The sequence below is a fragment of the Pteronotus mesoamericanus genome, unplaced genomic scaffold (genome assembly GCF_021234165.1).
Source record: "Pteronotus mesoamericanus isolate MK-2021 breed Mesoamerican mustached bat unplaced genomic scaffold, CSHL_Meso_final contig_502, whole genome shotgun sequence".
NCBI lineage: Eukaryota > Metazoa > Chordata > Mammalia > Chiroptera > Mormoopidae > Pteronotus > Pteronotus mesoamericanus.
Window position 1 is genome coordinate 6,190,740 of NW_026555187.1, and position 23,451 is coordinate 6,214,190.

The following is a 23,451-nucleotide window of genomic DNA, read 5'->3' on the forward strand; positions in this document are numbered from 1 at the left end:
TTTCTTTCTTCTTCATACCACTTTATTGAGATGTAATTGACATACAAAGCTAAACATACTGTGTATAACTTGATAAGGCTGGAGATAATATACATTAATGAAATCACCACAATCCATGCCATAAACATATCTGTCACCTCCAAAAGTTTCTCCCTGTCTACGTTATTATAATTATTAATTTTTTGTGATAAGAACGCTTAAGTATCAGAGGAGGTCATCAAGAGGATGTGACCTTGGTTGGCCCGCAAGCTGGATCCCGGCAGCAGGGGCTCCACACCCTCGTCTTCGGAATGTGCACTCTGCCCACCAGTCCCACGCTGTGTCAAGGGTGTGGACTTGAGAGCAGAAGGCGTTGAGATCGCCTATGCAGTATACGTGAATGGGCCCAGTGGAGGCTCTCTATAAACTTAAGATTCTGGCCGGCAAGGACAGGGACCTGCGGGCCCCGTCGCTGCCCGAGACAAACCTTGCCAGTTCATCCCCTGGCCTGTGAAGCCCGCCGCGTGACTATCGGAGCGGTCTGCCTCTTTCTTGGGTCCCTCCTTGGCCCCGGGTAGAGAGGCCAGTTTCAGATTTCACCCAGGAAGCTCCTGAGGTTTCAAACCAACATTAAAATAAAATCTAGTAGAATGGTGGCGGCCAGGGACGGGGGCGGGGTGGGGTGCGGGGTGCAGGGGGAAGGGCAAAATGGGGTGGTATTAATCAAAGGGGATACATTTTTAGTTTATAAGATGAATAAACCCTAGAAATCTGCTGTATGGCATAGTGCCAACAGCTAACAGTACTGTACTGTATACTCTAAAATATCCTAAGTAGACATGTGGACATTACAATAGTGTAGTAGTGAGGATTTGTTAAGTTAGTCCTGGGTTTTCATTCAATATGATCTCAATAAAGGTTAGCTGCAAAGTAATAGTTCTTTTTTTTTTTTTTTTTTAAAGATTTTATTTATTTATTTTTAGAGAGAGGAGAAAGGAGAGAGAAAGAGAGGGAGAAAAACATTGATGGGCGAGAGAAACATCAATTGGTTGCCTCTCTTATGCCCCTTGTCTGGGTGGAACCCATAGCCCACTCATGTGCCCTGACTGGGAATCGAACCAGTGACCTTTTGCATTGCAGGATAAGGCCCAACCGACTGTACCACACCACACTGGCCAGGCAGGGCCCAGGTAAGGACTCTAGCAGTCCTCCTCGCCACTGCAGGGCCTGCTCCAGGGCCACGGCGGCGCTGAGCGCAGCGCTGGGCTCGGCCGCCCTTTCTGCTCCAGTCCGGGCTGCGATTGCTGAGACCGGTAGAGAGACTTCGTTCTGCATCGATGTGTGCTCTGTGGCATCTCGGCAGGAGAGTTATTTCATTTTTTTATTTTTGGTAGAAAGAAGACATTTTCTGGGATGAGTAAGAAAATGGAAAAGAGCCCTTTCTTTCGCAGCTCTGCCCCATACCGCACGCGGCGGGAAGTCGCTGTTCTCCTGGCCTTGGGCCATCGCGAAGTCCAGTCGGGAGGAGGCCGCCGGCAGGGGTGGGGGCGATGGAGGGGGCGCGGGGGGCGGTGCTTTAGTCTCCTCTCTGACCCGGCCCATCCAGTCCACACGTGTTCTGCCCCAAACAATTCCCCATTTTTAAAAATAAAAAAAAATTGATGAATTTCTCCATTGAGTTAACCAACTTTTCACTACTTCCTCTAGGGGTGTGTGCGTGCACGTGTGTGTTTTGCAGGTAGCTGTATCCGGGCAAAATTATGGAGAGGATAAAGCTTATATTTATCCTTTCCTAGATCCTTGGTTTGACTTTCTCTTTTTCTGCATCTTCCCTTCACAGGTTCTAATACCTAAGCGTCATTAAGGTTACACACGTTTAGTTTGGCAGATTATCTTCAAGTGCATCCAACCCCCTCCTGATATGTCATATTCTGATGGAGGGGGGAAGCTGCGCTGTTGATCACTTGTTAAGTGATCACTCAGGAGTTAACAGGTTTTGTCTCTCCCATTCCAGGAGAATCTTCTGTAACTAAAAGACAGGAAATGATGATGCATAATCTAAACAGGAAAGTGAATCAAGAAAGGAAGAACAGGGACCTAGCAAGTGCCACCAATGTGTCCAAGCACTCTGTATGGTCTCCTTATGTGTTTATTCACTCCCAGGGACATTGTGATTTGACTCTTTGACAGGTTATACACTAGACTCACAGAGATGAATGGGCTTTTCCCAGGATGCCCCAGGAGTAAGCAGCAGAGCTAGGATTTTAGACATCAAGTTTGTCTTCTCAGGTGTGGCTGTACCTGACATCATATCAGCTGGACAACTGACCCGCTCTGAGTATGTACTTGTATCAGTGCTAGAGGCTTCAGGCTCGGTGATCAGAATGTGCTGCTTCTATGCACAGAGCTATTTTCTGATGACAGTTTGGAAGATGAGATGGGAAAGGGTTAACAGACGGTTTGCAGTTCCTTCAAGAACCCTGCTGACTTCTGTACACTAAAATAATAAAGTTCCAATTTGGGAGCGAATCTGCTCCTGTGACGCGAACGCAGCTCCAGGCTGTCAGAGGATAGACCAGCACACGGTCTCCGGAGCCCTCAGCGGCGGCCCTGGAGGGTGATTCAGCACGTCGGTTGCTGGGGGTGTAGCTGTTAATTGGAACGGGAGAGCGAGAAGGAGCCCTGGTTTGGCAGATCGGGTTTCAATGGGTGGATTGTCTGATGAAGACTTTTTCTGTTTTCTCTTGGCTTCGGTTCAGTGCTTATAGCCAGACTGTCCTGCTCCCAGCTGGACTTTGCTGGCCTAGAAATGCCTAATGCCTTTTTTTTTTTTTTTGGTCAGTTTGTAGCTCCAGATTTCATAAGGGCTTGGGTGAGTGAGAAGCAATGGTAATATAGCCAACCTTCATCCCTGGACCCTGTGAATTCTCTGGAACCCCGTTTTACTTTCCACCTCATTTCCTTCTGCCCTCAGCAATATCCCAGGCTCCTTCCCTCCTCACCATAAAGCAGACACTGACTGCAAGTTCATTTTCAGCGCAGTTCAGGGCAGCAACTGTTTATTAGTACTGAGTGAGACGGAAGACGCAGAGGAGGTGGTAGCCTGAAGATCTGATTTCAAAACCTGCTTTTACTGCTTAGATGAACGATTTGATTGCTCACAGCCTTAGCTCTCTCTTTTGTAAAACAGGTATCATGAAAATAATATTCACCTGGCATGTTAGTCTTAGCATTTAAGAGACTCTTATGCAACCAAGTGGTAGGAACTCAAAGAAACCAATACCCTCTCAGCATGTATGAAACTCAAGAGCCATGACTTTTGACAATTTTTTTTTCTCTCAGGCAGAGTCTCCTCCCCAATTAAGTTCCTGAGCATGGGATCTGTGCGTGGCCACCTCTCCTGTCCCCAGGGTGGGTGGGACAACAGAGCCACCTATACGAAGGCCTTGGAGGAAGACAGAGGAAACAGTGGGGTGATAGGGAAAGTTACTTTTTTCTCCTCAAGACTTAGTGTTCTTTCTTTATAACTCATTCATGTCTTGCAGGTCTTGTGAGGAGTGGAGGTAGCAATGCCTTCCAGAGAGCCTGGCACATACAAGAGCCATAATAAATGCCTTTCTTTGTTTTTCTCTACTTTACTTCTACTCTTCCTACCCTCTTCCTCTCTACTATGTCCAGAAAGAAGGATTTACAAAATACCTCTTTAAGACAGGATTTGTTTATCAAGTTTCCTCCCTTTAAGTTTTTTTAAATTAAAAGTTAATATAAGCTTTATATCATTTATAAGATCAGTTAGTACTACAAATCATCCAACAAACAATAGCCTTTCTATCTCTGATTTCCAGTCCCCCAATCAATTCTAGTAACTCTTTCTTAGGATGGTTACCTCTTGCATTTATTAGTATTTTCTGATTTTCTTTCTCTTCCTTCCTTGTAAATAATGCTGCTAGGAATGTAGGCGTGCATATATTTTTTTTAAATAAGTGTTTCAGGAATCTTAGCATATTTTCCCAGAGGTGGGATCACTAGATGAAAAGGCAGCTCCATTTTTAATTTTTTGAAAAAACTCCACTATGTTTTTCACAGTGGCTGCACCAGTCTGCATTCCCACCAACAGTGCATGAGGGTTCCCCTTTCTCCACATCCTCACCAGCACTTGTTGTTTGTTGATTTATTGATGATAGCCATTTTGGCAGGTGTGAGGTAATATCTCATTGTGGTTTTAATTTGCATTTCTCTGATGAGTAATGACGTTGAGCATTTTTTTTTCATATGTCTGTTAGCCATCTGTATGTCCTCTTTGGAGAAGTGTCTATTCAGATCTTTTGCCCATTTTTTAATTGGCTAACCTTCCTGGTGTTGAGTTTTATAAGTTCTCTATATTTTTTGGATATTAACTCCTAATTAGATGTATTATTAGCAAATATGTTCTCCCATTCAGTGAGTTCCTTTTTTTTTTATTTTGTTGATGGTTTCCTCTTTTGTGCAAAAAGCTTTTTAGTTTGATGTAGTTCTATTTGTTTATATTTTCCTTTAAAAATTATTTATTTATTTATTTTGAGAGAGAGGGAAAGGGAGGGAGAGAGGGAGAGAAACATTGATGAGCAAGAGAAACATTGATCATTTGCCTGCACATCCCCGCAACTGGGGACCTGGCCCACAATCCAGGCATGTGCCCTGACCTGGAATTGAACCAGCAGCCTTCCGGTTTGTGGGACAGTGCCCATCTTGCTGAGCCACACCAGTCAGGGCTTATTTTTTCCATTTCCGAGGAGACATATCAGCAAAAATATTCTTATGAGAGATGTCTGAGATTTTACTGCCTATGTTTTTCTAGGATTTTTATGGTTTGGGGACTTATATTTAAGTCTTCATCCATTTGGAGTTTATTCTTGGGTATGGTATAGTCTAGTTGGTAGTCTAGCTTCAAATTTTTGCATGTACCTGTCAAACTTTCCCAGCACCATTTATTGAAGAGACTATCTACTCCGTTGTATGCTCTTGCTGTCTTTGTCAAATATTAATTGACCATAAAGGTGTAGGTTGATTTCTGGGCTCTCTGTTCTGTTCCATTATCTGGATTTGAAATTAGGATAATGCTGGCCTTGTAAAAACATCTTGAGAGTTTTCTATTCTCTTGAAACTTTTAGAATAGTTTGAGAAGAATACATGTTAGTTTTTTTGGGGTTTTTTTTTTTTTTTTGAGTATTTGGTAGAATTCACCTGTGAAGTCACCTGGTCCAGGACTTTTGTTTGCTGGGAGTTTTTTGATTGCTGCTTTGAATTTATTAGTTGTAATCAGTCTATTCTAGTTTTCTGATTTTTCCTGATTCCATTTTGGAAGATTGTTATTTCTCGAGGAATTTACCCATTTCATCCAGGTTGTCCAATTTGTTGGATCATAGTTGTTCCTAGTATTTTCTTACAGTCCTTTGATTTCTGTGATGTCAGTTGTTACTTCTGTTTCATTTCTGATTTTATTTACTTGGGTCCTCTCTCTTCTTTTCTTGGTGAGTCTGGTTAAAGGTTTTTCAATTGTTTATCTTTTCAAAGAACCAGTTCTTGGTTTCACGGATGTTTTGTGTTATATTTTTAGACTCTATTTCACTTATTTCTGTTCTGATCTTTATTATTATCTTTCTTCTACTTTGGGCTTTGTTTGTTGTTCTTTTTCTAGTTCTTTTGGGTGTAGGGTTACATTATTACTATGAGATTTTACTTCCTTCTTCAAGTAAATGCTATGCTATGCAATGCTATGAAGCTCACTCTCAGGACTGCTTTTGTTGTGACCCATAAATTCCGGATTGTTGTGTGTTCATTTTCATTTGTTTCCAGGTTATTTTTTATTTCTTTCTTGAGCTCATTGTTAACTCATTCATTGTTTAATAACATGCTGTTTAGCCTTTATGTGTTTTGATGTTTTTCAATTTTTTTTTTATTAGAGGTGATTTCTAGTTCCATACCGCTGTGTTCAGGGCAGGTACTTGAGTTTGAGTTTTTTTGAGTTTGTTAAGACTTATTTAGTGACTTAACTTATGGTATATCTTTGAGATGTCCCATGCACACCTGAGAAGGAGGCATGTTCTGCTGCTTTGGGATGAAGTGTCCCTATGCATTTCAATTTGGGGCGAACCGTTCTATACATATCTGGTTAAATCTATCTGATCCAGTTAGTTGTTTGAGGTCGCTTTGATTTTTGATTGCCTTGTTGATTTTTTGTCTGGAAGATCTATTCATTGATGACAGTGGGATGTTAAAGTCCCCCAGTGTGATTACATTGCTGTTGATCTCTTTCCTAAAGTCCACTGAGATTTTCTTTGTGTATTTAGGTGCTCCTATGTTGGGTGCATATGTGTTTACAAGGGTTATATTCTCTTGTATTCCCTTTAGTATGTAGTGACCTTCTTTGTCCCTTGTTATGGCCTTTGTTTTGAAGTCTATTTTGTCAAATATAATTATTGCTACCCCAGGTTTTTTTAAAAATTCCATTTGCATGGAACATTTTTTCCATCCCTTCTCTTTCAGTCTGCATGTATTTTTTGTTCTGAGGTGGGTCTCTCGCACACAGCATATATATGGGTCATGTTTTCTTATCCATTCAGCTATGTCTTTTGATTGCAGCATTTATTTTTACATTTAAGGTGATTATTGATAGGTACTTATTTATTGCCATTTTATTCTTTATACCTATGTTCATGTCTCTCTCAATTTCTTTTTTCTTTTCTCTTCTTAAAGCATACCTGTTAACATTTCTTGCAATACTGATTTGGTGGAAATTAACTGTTTTTTTTTTTTTTTTGGTCTGGGAAGCTCTTTATTTTTGCCTTCAGTTTTAAATGATAGACTTGCTAAATAAAGTTGTCTTGGTTGTAGATCCTTGCTTTTGATCACTTTGACTATTTCATGCCAATCCCAACTGGCCTGAAGTGTTCCTATTGAGAAATCAGCTGACAGCCTTATGGGAGCTCCTTGTAGGTAACAAATTGCTTTTCTCTTGCTGATTTTAAGATTCACTCTTTGTCTTTAACCTTTGGCATTTTAATTATAATGTGTCAGTGTGGGCCTCTTTAGCTATGCCTTTATTGGGACTCTCTGTGCTTTCTGAACTTGTGTAACTTTTTCCTTCACCAGGTTAAGAAAGTTTTCAGCCATTGTTTCTTCAAACAGGTTCTCTATTCCTTGCTCACTCTCTTCTCCAGATACCCCTATGAAGTGGATGTTGTTACACTTGATGTTGTCCCAGAGGTCCCTTAGACTTTCCTCATTTTTTAAATTCTGTTTTTCTTTTTGATGCTCTGCTTGGGTGCTTGCTGTTATCTTATCTTTTAAATTGTTTATTCTATCCTCTGTTTCACCTTAGCTGCTGTTAATTCCTTCTCGTATTTTTCATTTCAGATATTGTATTCTTCATTTCTAACTGGTTCTTTTTTATGGTTTCTATGTCCTTTTTAATGCTTACTATCTCTTTGTTTACATTCTCACTGAGATTATCTATTTTCCCCTAAGGTACATGAGTAGTCTTATAACCCTTGTTTTAAACTCTGCATCTGGTATTTTGGTTGCTTGCATTTCACTTATTTATTTTTCTGGGGATTTTTCTTGTTTTTTCATTTGGGGCATATTTCGTTGTCTCCCCATTTTGTCCCTGTGTATTAGGTTAGTCTGCTATGACTCCCAAACATGTTCTGATGGCTTACAATGAAGGTGTCTTGTCGGGCTCAGTGGCACAGTCTTCCAGATCATTTGAACTACCTGCTCCAGGAATGCTTCTTGTCGGGTATGTGCACCCTCCTGTTGCAGTTGAGCCTTGAATGCTTTTGGCCCTCTTGTGGGTGGAGTTAACCCTTCGGGCTGGCTGACTATAAGGATAAGCCTTGATCACTGTGTATGAGATGCCTTGCAGGGGCTGCCCCCTGAGGCAGAGTTGTTCTTAACAGGGTCTGTCTGCTGGAATCCCCCTTTGGGCGTGCTGTTCGTGTGGCTAAGTTGGCCTAGCTTTGAAGTGGTATGACGCTCACCCCTGGCTGTACTGGTTCTGAGTCCACTTGGGCTGGGTTCGGGTATGGGTGAGTGTTAGATGTTGTGTACAAATCGTCGTGGGCTGACTGCCTGGAGCTACCACGCTATTCACTGTCTGTGGCTGTATCTGCTGGGCCTCTGTGTGCGTGGAAGGGGTCAATCTTTGCATAAGGGTCGGTTTCCTCCCGCTTAGAGCTGGGGACAGATCTGTAAAAGAGTGGAGCTCACTGAGGTCCGCCTCCACCTGTCAGATATTCTGTCTCCCCCTGGGTTACCTGGGCTTCCTCCAGAGCCTTCTGAAGAAAAGCTGTAGAGTGGGCCATAGACCCTTCCACAGGTTGTGAACTCAGCAGGGCGGGGGAACTGAGGTTGAGAGGACAGGGCTAGTGGGTCCCCTACTTGAAGATCATGTGGTCAGGCACTGAAGGAGGGGAAGTGGCCCCGACTCCAGAGCCAAACCACTCAGTCTGCCAGGGTCTCCAACTCTAGCTCCCCCAGGAGGGACATGCCACAGGTTCATGCCAGCTGTCCCCTCTGCAGGAGCAGTCTCAGCTGAGCAGAGCCACCAGGCTCAGGGGGACAGATCAAAGGGTCTCCCCTTGGGGGTGATGCCGGCCCAGCCTGCAGGCGGGGGCTAAGCACTTCGTCCCCGTCCCAGGCAATAGTCTCTGAGGGAATCACACTGTGACTTCCCCTTGTTGGGCTGAGCCCAGTGGGTCTGGGTATCTGGGGTTTGGCAGGGGAGGTCCGAAGAGTCTCCCATTGCGGGTGGTGGCCGCATGCCTGTAAGAGGGGTGGGTACTGTGTCCCTTTGCTGTGCCCCGGGCTGAGCTTTCAAGGGAGATAGGAGTTACCACGACCTTCCCCCCAACAACGTAGATGCGCACCAGCACCCGCCCGCCTGGCTTCCAGACAAAAGCTTCCCCAGGAGAAACACTCTGAAAGTCCCCACTCCAAGTGGCACTGTGGTCCTTCCGCACGGCTGAACTCAGCAGGATGGGGCCAGCCAAGCGACTCGGCAGGCCGGGCGAGGGGCATCGACTGCGTGGTGAGGAGACTGGCCCTCTTTCCACAGCCATGCTGTTTAGTCACTGTTTGAGTCTCCACCGAACGCCTCCCCAGAAAAAGAGGGCCCCCAAAGTCACTGCTCGGTACAGCCAGCAGACGCTTCTGCAGGACCAAGCCAGGCAGAGTGGCCTCGTCTGCTGCTAGGGACAGGGCTGTGCACTCCCCGGTTGGTGCTGTGGCAATAGGAGCGCCCGTCCCTGAGGACGTGGTGTCTGAGGCTCCCAGGTGGGCTGAATCCCCATGGATTTCCACCATCAGGTGCTATGTGGGCTCTCCTTGCCATCTCTGTTGGTCTGGCTTGGGGCTCCCTGTGTGATGTTGGGACCCCACACTCCAGCGCGGAGCGAGTTTTGTAGCCACCGTACCTGGGTGCAGGGACCAGCCATTCCTGTGTAGCTTCCCTTCTTATCAGCCTCTACGTGACTTCTTTCGCAAATCCTTGGTTATGATATTTCAGTTCAGCTAGACTTCAGCTGGTTATTCAGGTTGGTTTTTCTATGTTTTAGTTGTAATTCCAGTTGGGTCTTGAGAGGAGGTGAGAGTAAATTCCATCTACTCTGCAGTGGTTTAGAAATCCCTGATTTTTAATATTTGATAAAATCTATTTCTTCATACTATTGAAAATACAGACTTTTCTCTATTTCATCTACTTTCTCACATACATTCCTGTATTAGTATCCTGCGGCTTCTGTGACAAATTTCTACAAACGTAGTGGATTGAAACAACAGAAAAAATTATTCTGTCACAGTTCCGGGGGCCTGGAGTCCAAAGTCCACATGGCTGGGCCCAGATCAAGGCGCTGGCAGGGCCGCCGCCCCGCCCCCGGCCCCCCCAGCCGCTGTCTCCCGGGCCCCTGCCTCCTCTCTTCAGGGCTTTCTCCCCTGCCTCGGTGAACGCGTGCGGTAGCTTCTTGGGTACACGGGTTCTCGCGTGTGTGAACACATTTTGGAGACCCTTTATTCTCTGAAGCCTTGTTACCCGGAGCATTCCAGGACCTAAGTCCTACATTGGCCAGGCCTCAGTCAGAAAATGGAAACTACGTTATTTATTTTAAAGAGATAATTTAATATAAGGAAGGTTAAGTGGGTGCTGGAGAGCTGAAGGCATGGAAAGGGAACACCAAGGCAACACAGAGATAATAACTGCAGAAAGCAGCCAGTGCACTTAGGGTAACAAAGGGAGCCTGTCGGGGTGATTAGGGCCCAGAGACTTGGGGGAGGAGCCTCGTGGCCCTGAGGCTGGAGCTGGGGTGGGGCCTGGGGAAGTGCGGCCAGCTCGTGCTGTGGCTTCTGAAGGAAGCGTGAGGTTGGTTCTGGAGCTCCAGAAAAGTAAAATACTCAGAGCCTGGAGGGGACCAGCTGCCACAGCCAGGCCGGGGGCTGTCACAGAGACGATGCTGAGAGGAACAGGACGAAACAGGAGAGAGCATGTCCTCGTCCCGTCCCTCCTTCTGTGTCACGCTTTGGCAGCATCTAATAGGAAGCCGGCCAGCAAAGGAGAAGTGTGGCTGGCGGCAGAGGCCCAGCTGGGGGGATGGGGCTGAGCGGCCCTTGTTTACTAAATGGCACAGTTGTCTTCCAGCTCCGAGGCATTGCCAGAAGTTTCCAAATCCATCTCTGTAACCTGGGCATTCTACGATTTCACCTGAGTTACCGCGAGGTGGCTTTTTCTCCCAGACATTGGTGGGTCCTTTAGATCTGGAAGCTATTCAATTTTTAAGAGAAATTTAAGGGAAATTTCTTCCATTACTACATTGGTAATTTTAACTCCTCCTTTTTGTTTCTTTTTCCAGGATTCCTACCGTATGGATATATCATTTACCTCTTGGAGAGATTGTCTACTTTTCTTATATCCTTGCATTGTGTTTCTTAACTTCAATTTCTCTTCTCTTTTAGTGTTTTAAATTTCTTCAAGCGTATTTAAAAATTTCAAGACCTCTTTTTGAATCCCATCCTTTCTTAAATAGTATTCTATTCTTGTTTCATAGATCTTGATCTTATTTCATTCTTATATCTCTTACGCTACATTAACTATGTTTAAAATTTTTTCATCTGCATCTATTGCCTTTCTTTGTCTGCCTTTTATGTTAGAGGCTTGGATACCCCGTGGCCCCCCTCCCAGGCTAAGTGGACAGTGGTGTGTGTGGGGGCCGGGCTCCTTGACTCCTGGATCTCGCTACAGGGTGCTCGACTCAGCAGCTGGATACCTTGCGGGTGATGGAACATCAATATGTTTAGGGGCTTTTTGCGTTCCTTGCTTGGGCCTGTCAGGTTCCCCCGTGAGGAGAGCGTTAGTCTCCAGCCTGGGGACTGGGAGCCTGGTCGCCACTTTTCTGAGAGTGCACTAGGGCGAGGTGGGGGCGTTGGCGCCCACCATTCCTTTTCTCAGGCCCCTCTCCAGGGCCCGGTGCTCTGTGCAGCGTCTCGCTGCTGCCCACAGCTGTGCCTGCTGTTCCTGGTTCCAGACCTCCTTCGTTTAACCTATTTAGAGAGTCAGGCTGCCATCCCATCTGCCAGGGTAGGCGATGGCAATGCCTGGCGGCACAGGCTGGGGGAAAAGATCTGGGAGTTCATCTGCTCCTTACACAAATTTCCAACCGGTACTTCTCTTTCCCTCCCTCCCCCTCCCCCTGGCCTTTGGAGGCTCCTGCTGCTGCTATAGCCGGAGAGGCTCTCTGAGCACCCTTCCCCCTCGGGACGCCGCGAGAGCCCGTCTCAGGCCTGCCCAGTCAGGCCTGAGCCATCGGGCGCAGCGCCGACAGGGCACGGGCCATTCTGATGAGAGAGGGCGCGGTGGGACGTTTGCTAAGTACTTGGGCTATTGCAGTGAGAGGGACTTAGATGCGGGCGCTCCCGGGGCTCCTCCTGGCGTCATCTTGTGCCCTCACTCAGGACAAGAGGGTGTGGGCAGGTCCTTGATCATTATGCACCGTCCGCCATGTCTTCCTGCCTTCCCCAAAGCCCCGAGGACACTCACATCCTCCCCGAAGTGTTCCCGACTGTCCCAGTTCACACTTTCGTCCTTCTTTCTGGTCTCAGTCTCCAGGCTGCCAAACGCTGTGCCTCCCAGGTCATCTTCTCACCCCGTGTCTCGTGTGGCTTATTCATCTTTGGAGTGTTTTACTACTTTTGCCCTACACGGATGGTGGGTGCTTTGGCGACGGTGGAGCTGAGCTGCACTTATTCATGTCGCCCCTCCCCCCTTCTGTGCAGCGTGCCTTCTGATACACACTCACACACACACTCACACACACTCATAAAAATCCATCCATCACTTTCAGCCCACAGTTATTTGATTATGAATGAATAATTACCGAGGAGAATAATAATATCACATGTACGTGGATTTTATACTTTATAAAGAACCTTCACATGCTTTGTGTCACTTTTCAGGACATGGGGAAGGACTACCATATTTTTGCCATGTATAATGCGTACTTTTTTTGCCTGGAACTTTGAGGGAAAAATAAGGATACCCATTATACATGGGTATACTGATTGCACACCATGAGTATAAAAATGGGTATAATAATCCTGTGTATAATGAGCACAAAAACGTGGTGCGCCTTATACATGGCAAAATACAGTACGTGTTTACTTTTCTTGTAATTGAAAACACCGAGGCTCAGAGAGGTGAGTTGACGTGCGGACTTCGCAGCCAGACCTTCTTTCTGTGCATCACACGCTCTTTATATTTTGTACACAGATATCCACAGCAGCTTTGCCCCAACAGGAAACAACCAAAACGTCTATCCATCTGCAGGAGAACGGACAAGCAAACTGGTAAATCCACACAATGGAGTACCACTCTGCAATAAAAAGAACCGACTACTGATACGCACAGCATGGATCAATCTCAAAATGACTGTGCTGAAGGCAAAAAATCAGACTCAAAAGAATACATACCAGGATCTCATTTATATAAAATTCTAGAAAATGCCAGCTAATGTATAGTGACAAGAGATCATATGGTTGCCCCTGGGGTGGGAACAGGAGGCAAATGCTCGCCGGTACAAACTGTCGCAGACTCTCTCGCCAAAGCAGGGCTGGCCGGGCACACACTCCCACTCCTTGCGGTGGACAAGCCCGGTCCCAGCCGCATGGGGGTAGGTTAGTGGTGCTGTCACAGGACTAGGCTGCCAGAGCCCAGGTGTCCAGTCTCCCAGGCTACTTAGACTCCACTTCCTCTCAGACGAATGTGGGATTGTTTTGTCATAAAAATACAAGTGTAGTCATAAAACATGTCTTTGTGGGGGAAAAAGTTCCCAGGCCTAGGAATGTGTGTGTGTATATGTGAGACAAGCTGAGACAGGTGTCCCCTCCCCCTCCCCCGCCCGGAGGCCGGCGTAGCCAGGTGTGATCTCATGCTGGCCTCCAACATGAGGGGCACCCTGAAAGGCCAGCGGCATCTGATACCCGCGATATCAGGCTCAGCACAGTTTTCCAAAAGGCTCGGCATTCTCCGGGTCAAGAGCTCATTTTTTTTCCCCTCAGAAAACATGTGTATTTCAGCAGAAATTTAATCCCTGGGGTTCCAACTCCTTCACACTTACATCAGTTAAAATGGCATCCAGGAGAGACATGCGATCCTGCAGGACCCTCCGGAGACTGAGCTCAGCGTGGTCGCCCTTCTCATTGCTTGACCTTAAACAAAAAAAGAGGAAGTCACGTTTCATTTTCAGAATGATCTTGACAAAGTCTTGCCTTCAAATGGGTCTGGACTGAATCTTTTTCTGTCACGGATTCTTTTGGCACATTGTCCTCCTGCCTCGCGTGACGGAAGCAGCTGTGAGACCTCAGGCTGTGGCCTGCGGGGCAGGCCCTGCATCGGACCTGCCGGCTCCCCGTCCAGCTGCCCCGAGGGAGGCTGGGCCTGACGGGCAGGAAGTTTTAGTTCTGCAAGGGCCCTGGACGTTGCCTCTCAACTCCCTGCTCCCCCTTCGAGAGATGAAGAAACCGATGTCTGGGCAGGAAGTGCTCTCCCAGGATAACATGGTAATGAGTGGAGATTCCCATTTTTTGAGGACATAAACTGCCAGACACAGTGCCAAATGTTGTACTTATTTAAATAAACATCTTATTTATCTGTTCAGAAAATTATCAGTAAGTCACTGTTATCCCATTTTAGGGGCAGGGGAAATGAGGCCTAGTGGGATTAGGCAATTTTTCTAAGGTCACACACTGTCTGTGGCAGGCTGGAGATTAGGACTATGTACCCTCATTTGCTGCCCTTAACAAGTGCTCGGCTCCTGCAGGGTTGGGGGCTGGGGACAAGGACCCTGGGCTCCTAACAGCTGTCCTCTAATGTCTTTTGAGATTTTGACCTTAAGAATGTTTTATATAACCACTAGACATCATTATGTGCCTCTGGTTCCCAGCAACTTGAATGCATTTTCACCTGATTTTGGTGTTCTGAGAACCAACACTAGCTGATGTTGAGGAAGTTTTCAACACAACTGTTTTCTTTCTACCCCACGCTAGCCCTTCCATAGCCCCTCCCTCTTTGTCTTCCATCTCTTGCTGGCATCCCTGTCACTCATTCTCTTAGAAACAGTTTTCAAGGAAAGATATATTTTTGGTGATTTGTATCTCGGTATGAACTTAAGCCAGTCAGGGCCTCTTGCAGGGGTCTTTGTCTTATCTCTGATGGTGGAATGGAGTGATCTTTGGAGAGGAAGAAAGGAGGCAAGGAAAATACACTCGCAGGCATGCAGTTTGAGTCAGATTTCTGCTAGATTCTATTACATAACTTTACTTACAAAACGCTCCCCTCTCCCCCTCCCTGTGTACTGAAGCAAATAGAGGTTAAATAACTTGACCCAGCCATCATGCAATGACTTTTGTTTGTGGGTTTCTTTCCACTGTACCATCAGCTAGAAGGGGAGGATTTTAGGGGTGATAAGGTCAGGAGGGAGGGGCTTCTCCGTGTCCTTGAATCATTTGACAGAGGCTGACCTCTACTGGAGCATATGGCACTTGAACACCAAAGGGAAGAAATAATTGTCTTAGCCTCAAAGGATCTTTTCGTACATTTCGGAGAGGAATCTATTTCACACAGGTATGTCAAGTGCCTACTACCTATGGAACGCTTGACTAAATGACAAGGAAAAACAAATGGAAATTGATTGGCCTGTGTAAGTCACAGTAGGAATATACGCATCCTCTACCCTGTAGGATGTAGGAACACAAGCATCCTACACCCAGTCACCAGGGAGGTGTTTCCAAACAACAAAAGACAATGTTGTCTTCTCGAGGGACCGGAGGACTCAGGACCCCTCCGGCGAGGAGCAGGCCTCCTCCAGGGATATTCACCTCATATCCTGTTCCACGTTTTGTGACATGCACGTCTGCATCCTGTGTCATTATTTTTGTCCCCTGGCCCATTTTTTATGCAACATTGATTCTTCAAACAGCTACATTCACCAGGAGTCACATCCAATGGGTTCGAGACACAGAGAACTGACTCTTGTGAATGTTTTATTTACTTATCTATCATTCTTATCAGTGGCCTTCTCCCCTGTCTCTGGTTACCTTTTTCACTTAGCTGGCCAACTGAGAATCAGATGAAGGATGGAAATAAACTGGCAGCTTGCCTTTAGCCGCTAGACAAGGGTTCTTTCTTTCTGTGGCTTAGTTTCACAAAGGGGTTTGTAGGCGTGGGGCGTTTTGTACAAAGCAGCATGGTCTAAATGTTGCAGCCCAGAAGGGTGAATGAAGGGGTCATGTCGCCTGTTCTTGATGTGATGAAGCCACTCATACCTCTTACTGCTTCTTTTTCGCACTTAGAGAAATTAGGTTGAATTATGGTAGGTTCTCATTACTGCCTTACATTTTATTTGGGACTAAGTTTTAACGTAACAGGGGACGTGCCTGATGCAGTTGTCCAGCACACAGCCTGGGCGGCATCACTTAACAGCTCAGGATCGTGGATAAAATCATTCTGCATATAAAAGAAACAATTTTCTATTAATTTATAATGCTTTTATGGTGCTTTTCCTAATACAAAAGCATTTTATGAAGAAAATGTGAAAAGTACAAATAAGCAACAAATACATAAAAATCACTTGAACTTCGTCATCCAAAGATATCCACTGATAATATTTTATGTTGTTCTTTAGGTTTTTAAAATGAATATTTTAACATAAGCAGTATTGTGCTGTTCGCAAGATAGTTTGAATTCCTTTTCCTCTCATAAAACCTAAACATTTTCCCATGTCGTAATCTTCTACAATGTCATATTTCATGGTTGCATAGCATTCTGTAATATTTCGTTGCAATTTATTTAGCTATCCCTTTTTAGGGATATTTAACTTATATCCAACATTTTGTCATTTTAAACACTTCTGCCCTAAAAATCTTTGTTGTCAAATCTTTGTGTACATTCAAAATTTATTCTTTAGGATCAAAATCTAAAGGTACAAAAAATTTAAGGGTTCTTTCTTGCCATAGGCATTTTCCTGCTTTTATTTATTTATTTATTTATTTATTATTTTTTGGTATATATTTTATTGATTATGCTATGACAGCTGTCCTAATTTTTCCCTCCCTTTTATTCTCTTCTGCCCTGCACCTCCCCTCCCACCGGCATTTCCCTCCCCCTCTGCTTAGTTCCTGTCCATGGGTTGTACATATAAGTTCTTTGGCTTCTCCATTTCCTAAACTACTCTTAACTCCTTCCTGTCTATTTTGTACCTACTATTTAATCTTCTTATTCCCTGTTCCTTTTCCCCTTTTCTTCCCCCTCTGTCTCCCCTCTGGTATATCTTCATGTAATCTTCATTTCTGTGATTCTGTTCCTGTTCTAGTTGTTTGCTTTTTTTTTTTAGGTTCAGTTGTTGATAATTGTGAGTTTGTTGTCATTTTTCTGTTCATAGTTTTTGATCTTCTTTTTCTTAGATAAGTTCCTTTAACATTTCATATAATAAGGGCTTGGTGATGATGAACTCCTTTAACTTGACCTTATCTGGGAAGCACTTTATCTGCCCTTCCATTCTAAATGATAGGTAGAATAGCCCAGGTTCTAGGTCCTTGCTTTTCATGACTTTGAATTCTTCTTGCCAGACCCTTCTTGCCTGCAAAGTTTCTTTTGAGGAATCAGCTGATAGTCTTATGGGATCTCTTTTGCAGGTAATGCTCTGCTTTCTTTTGCTGCTTTTAAGATTCTTTATCTCTAAACTTTGGCATTTTGTGTGTCCCGATGTGGTCCTCTTTGGGTCCGTCTTGTTTGGGGCTTTGTGCTTCCTGGACTTGTATGTCTATTTCCCTGGCCAAATTAGGAAAGTTTTCTTTCTTTCTTTCTTTTTTCAAATAAGCTTGCAATTTCTTGATCTTCCTCTTCTCCATCTGGCATCCCTATGATTCGGATGTTGGTATGTTTGGAGATGTCCCAGAGGCTTTTTGCTGCTCTGGTTGAATGCTTATTTCTTCCTTATGTTCCAGATTGATGATTTGAATCCTGGCTTCTTCCCCTACACAGTTGGTTCCCTGTAGATTTTTCTTTATTTCACTTAGTGTAAACTTCATTTCTTCCTTTATGCTGTTGCTGTACTTAGTGAGCTCAGCATCCTCATCACCAGTGTTTTGAACTCGGTATCTGATAGGTAGGTTATCTCCATTTCGTTTAATTCTTTTCCTGGGGTTTTGTTCTGTTCTTTGATTTGGGTCATATTTCTTTGTCTCTTCAATTTGGCAGGCTCCCTGTGTTTGTTTAAGTGTATTAGGTAGAGCTGTTTTGACTCCCTGTCCTAGTGGCATGACCTATTGTAGAAAAGGCACCTATAAATTGTATAGGGTGGAGCCTTAGGGCGGAACCTGCTTCACCACTTTATGGCTCTGTGTGGCGGGGGGACCTCAGAGAGAGGACAGTGCTGCTGCCTGGCTTTTGTAGGTTTGCCCAGCACTTGCCCCATTTCCAGTCACTTCACCCATTCCCCATATGTGGCTGGTACCCTTGTAGCTGTTGGCCCTGATGCTGAATCCCAAAGTGGGTGAGTTTGCATATGTTCTAAGACCATGCAGGCCCTTTAAGCAGAGTCTTCCTAAAATCTGGCAGTTTCTTCCACTGCCCCCAACCCCACTGGTTTTTACAGCCAGGAGTTATGGGGATTTATGTTCCTGGTGCTGGGACCCTGGGCTATGTGGTCTGGCCTGGGGCTGGGATCGCTCACTCCCAAGGTACCCCTCCCGATTTTTATCCATCACACGTGGACGTGGGACCGCCCGTTCTGCCGCCACTGCCACCTCTCCACACCACAGCGCATCTCCTCGCCTCTCTGCCCATCTCCTCGTATCTGCCCCTCTAATCCATCTGCATGAATCTGGCTTCTTTAAATCCTTGGTTGTCAGACTTCCATGCAGCTCGATTTTGTGACAGTTCTGGGTGTTATTTGTTTTAACACCCAGGTTTAGTTGTAATTCCCTCTGTGGTTGCATGAAGAGGCGAAGCACACGTACCTATGCCTCCATCTTGACTTCAAGTAAGACATTCAGTCTTTGGCTACAGATCTCTGGGAGTGAATACTATTTGCCTTTTATGTTTTATTTTCACAAGTCTTATAATTCAAACCCAGAATAGACTCATCAGATATGTCTTGTGACAACAGCTTTAATTACCTGTTTATTAAAACTTACAGCTATAAAATAAACCTCAAATCACACATACACCACACACACACACACAAAATTTAAGGATTTTGATATTTGTTGCCTAACTGACCCCAAGAGAGTTGTATCCATGGAAACTCCTGCCCATTGAATCACAAATGGGTCAATAGTAGATGACAGATTATTTTAAAAATTTGCCAATTTAAGTGTCACATATATATTTAAATTTGCTTGATTTTTACTGGCATTGAAATTTTTTGATTTTACAGTATACTTACTGATTTTTTTAATCTATAAATGCTCTTTGTATTAATTTGTACATATTTACATACTTACATACCTGAGACATGGCCTCTGGAAGCAAACGGCCTTGCTGATGGTCCAGCCCAAGCTCTGTCGTTTCTGGCCATGCTTACAAAGACCTACTCCAAGATTATATGAATATTAATCCCTACTTTTTTCAGGTATTTTGGAGTACAATTTCTGCATTTCTATATTTAAAAACCCACCTCAGTGGCTGCCTTGGTTATTCTCCCTTTTCCCCTCCAGCTCTGTATCTTATCCTTTGCAGCTGCTCTGGGCCGCAAGAGGTTGCAGGAATGGGGCTTTCCTTTCCTCTCCTTCAGGCTTTTGGTTGGGGCCAGCCCATGGCAGGAAGTGAAAGGAGAGGGGAAACTGGATTATTAGACTGCAGAGTAGCATGTGCCAGGCTGAGGAGTTTGGGTTTAATTCTATGTCTGGAGGGAGACAGAGCAGGATTTTTGGTACAGGGGGAAGATGATCCAAGTTGCAAGTTCAGCCAGTTGACTTGGTGGCACTGGGCACGTCTGAGGAAGGCTGACAGCGGGAGGCTCCGAGTGACAGCTGGCACTGCAGCAATGAGGCTGAATTTGCATATAGTGACTGCCAGGGAAGAAAATGATAAAGAACTAACTGCTTGAATCAACATTGCTAAACAAAATGGACTGGTTTTGGGGCTGAATATTTTAGGTTTAAGGAACTGAATAGTGACACTGCTTTTATATAATTTCTAGTCCTGGCTGTTGCCTCTCCAGGGTGACATCCTGCATGGACCTTTGCAGGGAGAGCCAACCTGGTAGCTAATAAACAAACAAACAGCCTTCTTTGTCACCATGTGGCTAAAAGCAAACACAATTTCTACATTTTCTCTTTTGTTTGGTTCCAGGCCTTAGAATATATAATAATTTCTTGAAAGTGTATACTTAAAATGACAATGACTAACATCTTTTATTCTTGGCACTTACATATTATCTCACTTAATATTTATTTGTCCTAAACGTTACTGTGTCATCAGTTGAAAATCCCGGTAGGGAGACAGACTGGAATAGTCGAGAGCGGAGGCAGGAGCCAAGCGGAGCTGGCTCCGGGCCAAGGGTGCAGTTATGTGTTTTTCCTCTGTGACTTTCTAGGCTGCTCCTGTGTTGTCCTTTGGTAAGTTCATTCTTTTTTTTGTTGTTCAATTACAGTTGTCCCCATTTTCCCCTCATCACCCCTCCCCCCACCTCTCACATTCAATCCCCCCATTGTCTTTGTCCGTGGGTCCTTTATACATGTTCCTTGACTTGACCCTTCCTCTTCTTTCCTCCATTATCCCCCTTCCTCCTCCCTTCTGGTCACTGTCAGTTTGTTCTTTATTATCCTTGAAATACTTTCCTTGAAAACATGATTTCATCTGGACAAGGTATATGAGCAGGTGAGAAGGACAGAGGGTTTAGTGAGTTTGAGGTAGAGGGCAGGTTTGGCCTTCTTTACCATTGGCACTACTTTCTCTCAGCATTTATTTACCAGGATAAAAGTTTTGGTCTAAAAACCTAGTGATGGTAATTGTACTAATGAGCCATATTGGAAATGACTTTAGATATCGTGTAGTCCAATCCTTTTATTTTGCCCACAAAGGAAACCAAAATTTAGATCCCTCTTTCCATTCCCTTGGTCTCTGCACACTCGACAGCTCTTGGCTTCCATTAATAAGCTCCATTAAGTGCCACCTGAGTAACTTGAAGGTGCCGCGTCAAACGGGACACCCCTCACTGTGGGCCCGGAGGCTCTCCTCCAGCCAGCCGGTGACTTCGGTCTGGAAGCGCCTATATGGAGTGTGTCTGTGCTGCTGTTTTGGAGGGTGCAGACTCTGTGGAGGACTGAAGCGGGGTCGGGGTACGCAAGACAGAAGTGGGGGAAGAAGTACAATGGTGACACTGTGAATTTTTGGGGAAAAAAGGCAAGATTTCCTCTGGAAAGCTCTCTCCAAGTAGCAGAAATTCTGCAGGGTTTATTCCTTTTCAATAAAAAGTACAGGCAGGACTGAAAGACTATTCACTTTTCCAAAGTTTTAAATTTTTCCTTGGTCTATTTATTCTCCATGATGACATTTTTCTGTCATAAATCTCCTTGGTGCTCAGAGAAATTTATTTTCTATGTATGTATCTGTACCTATACCATAATTTCTAAAAGAAACAAAGTGACTGGCAAAGGAGCTCTGAAAACTTTGTGGAGAGTTTTCAAGGAGGCTCAAAGGCAAGCTCCGCACAGCCCCTCTGAGAGCGCCCTGCGGGAAGCACCGCTAAGGAAGCCGCTCCCTGGCCAAATCCATTCGCAGCGATGCGCTCCAGCCCCTTCTTGGAGACTTATCATGTCCATTAAGGGCTCTGGAACTTTCTGTAGGAAAATAAAACACAAAATTCTGTCTCCATCCTTTTAACTCGATGTTTCTAAACATCTTTTACTTCTATTGCTTTTGTTATTCCAATAAGACCAGGATTTTGTGAAACACGCTTTGGAAGAGCGTCCTTAAGAGAGTTCCACGGAGCTCTGGCAGCCTTGCGTCTCTGGACAGCCCTTTGGAGCCTGAGGCTCACCAAACCGCGGGGTCTCTGCTCTCCGCTGTTGGCGTCCTGGTGAACACCAGCTAAGTGGGCCTTAGGGCTTGCCTTGGAGGGGAGAAGAAGTCCGGAAACCAGGCGGCTTGGAGTGGGAGGGGACGTGTCCTAACGGGGCCCGTTGGCCGGGGCTGCCCTTGCTTTAGTAGAGCTTCGCAGGCCTTTTCTTCGCTTCTCCTTGTCTGGCTTCCTGCGTCCAGCCCAGGAGCCGGGCTGCAGCCGCTACCCCAGCCAGGAGGGGGCGTCCCTCTTCTCTGCCGGAGGCCGCAGAGGGGTGGAATCTGCCTGCAATGAGTTCATCTGTGCAGGGAACCCAGGGGCCGCCGGAGGTGGCGGCCCCCTCCTGCCTAACTGAGCTAACAATCCGGTTAGGAGATGAGGCACACACACATGATGTGTCAGGAAAGAGAGGATTACGCTTGTGTGCGTTGTCATGGGACATCAATTTTAATTAAGGCGGTGTAGGTATTTACAAAAGAGGACCTCAGTGAGCCTGGGGCGATTAGGGAAGACTTTCCTAGAGTGAGAAATACAGCTGGAAGAAGGAAGGGAATTTGAAAATACAGAGGTGGCAGGGGAAAGCAGTCACGCAGGAGGTTCCTCGGGGGGCAGTGTTACCAAGGCCCCTTGGAAAGCCTCGGACTGCCCGGGGAGGCGCTGCGTCCACAGAGGCTTCCGCTTGGCCTGCGGGCCTGCCCCGCCGAGCGTCTCCGCCGGGTTCTCCACCGCCCACTGCCCACCCCGCGGGGAGGGCGGTCGGAGCCACGCGGCCGCACCTCGTCCCGGGGACCGGCTTGCTCTTGGTCCCCGGAGCCTGCCTTGTTTCCTTGCTGGGCCTGGGAGCTCGCTGAAGGCTCGAGCACGTCGTGGTCATCTGCTCTGCTGCCTCTCTCCCTCCTTCCCATTTCCCCAACGTCCTCAGTAAATGTCTGCTGATGGACCAGTCGGGGTCTGAATAAGACCTGCTGCTCAGGTGTACGTCTGTGACCTCACCGTGTCATCACTGAGTTGAGTATTCGAGTCCCCATTTCACGGTGGCAGTGGGCGGTGGGGGGTGGAAAAGGAGGAAGGAGGACCAACCCATACTCCAAGGTCGCACAACCTCAGGAAGCTCTAGAGCCTCCTCTGAAGCCTGAGGCCCTTTGGATGCCGGAGAGACCCTTGGGCGCAGGCAGTGCAGCTGCCAGCGCTTGCGGAGTCCGGGCCTCAGGCCGCCTGGAGCGCGGGCTGTGCATATGCTTGCGCACCGCGCGTGTGGGAGGCAGGAGCGCAAAGGCACGAGCGGGCGCAAGGACCGCCCGGCTGCAGCCCTGGCCGGAAAAGGCTCGCACTCCGCACTCCGCGAGGAGAGGCAGGCCGAGCGCTGTCATCGAAAAAGACTTGCCAGCCTGCCTTTTGGGGTGTCGGGGTGGAGTAGCGTGTGACAAATTCTTCAGGAAAGCTGAGCCGGGTCCTTTCTGCTGCTTTCCCTAGAGCCTCTTTCTGCGTGGACGCTGGCCTGGCGCCTCCCAGCCACCCAGGCCTCACCTCCCTGCCCCCTGCCCTGGAGCAGACCGGCGGCGGGCCCTGCAGCTGCCTGGCGGTGGCAGGGCGACGCTGTACCTCCAGGCACAGTCCACCAGATGGTGCAAAACAGATGGAACAGCCGTCCTTGTGGTCCACTCCGCTTATCAAACCTGAAATTGGACAGCCGAGGAGAGGACTCTCTTCCTGGGAATTTTCCACTTCTGAGTTCAGCCAGAACGGTGTGAAAATGCACGCTCGAGACCTGAACAGAAGGCCTGGAGTAGCTTTAGGGATTAGAAAATGGACGTGTGTAGGAGGTATGCCACGTAGGCAGACGGCAGGCACTTCCTTACACGTGGCTCTGGGGGACCGCCCGCCC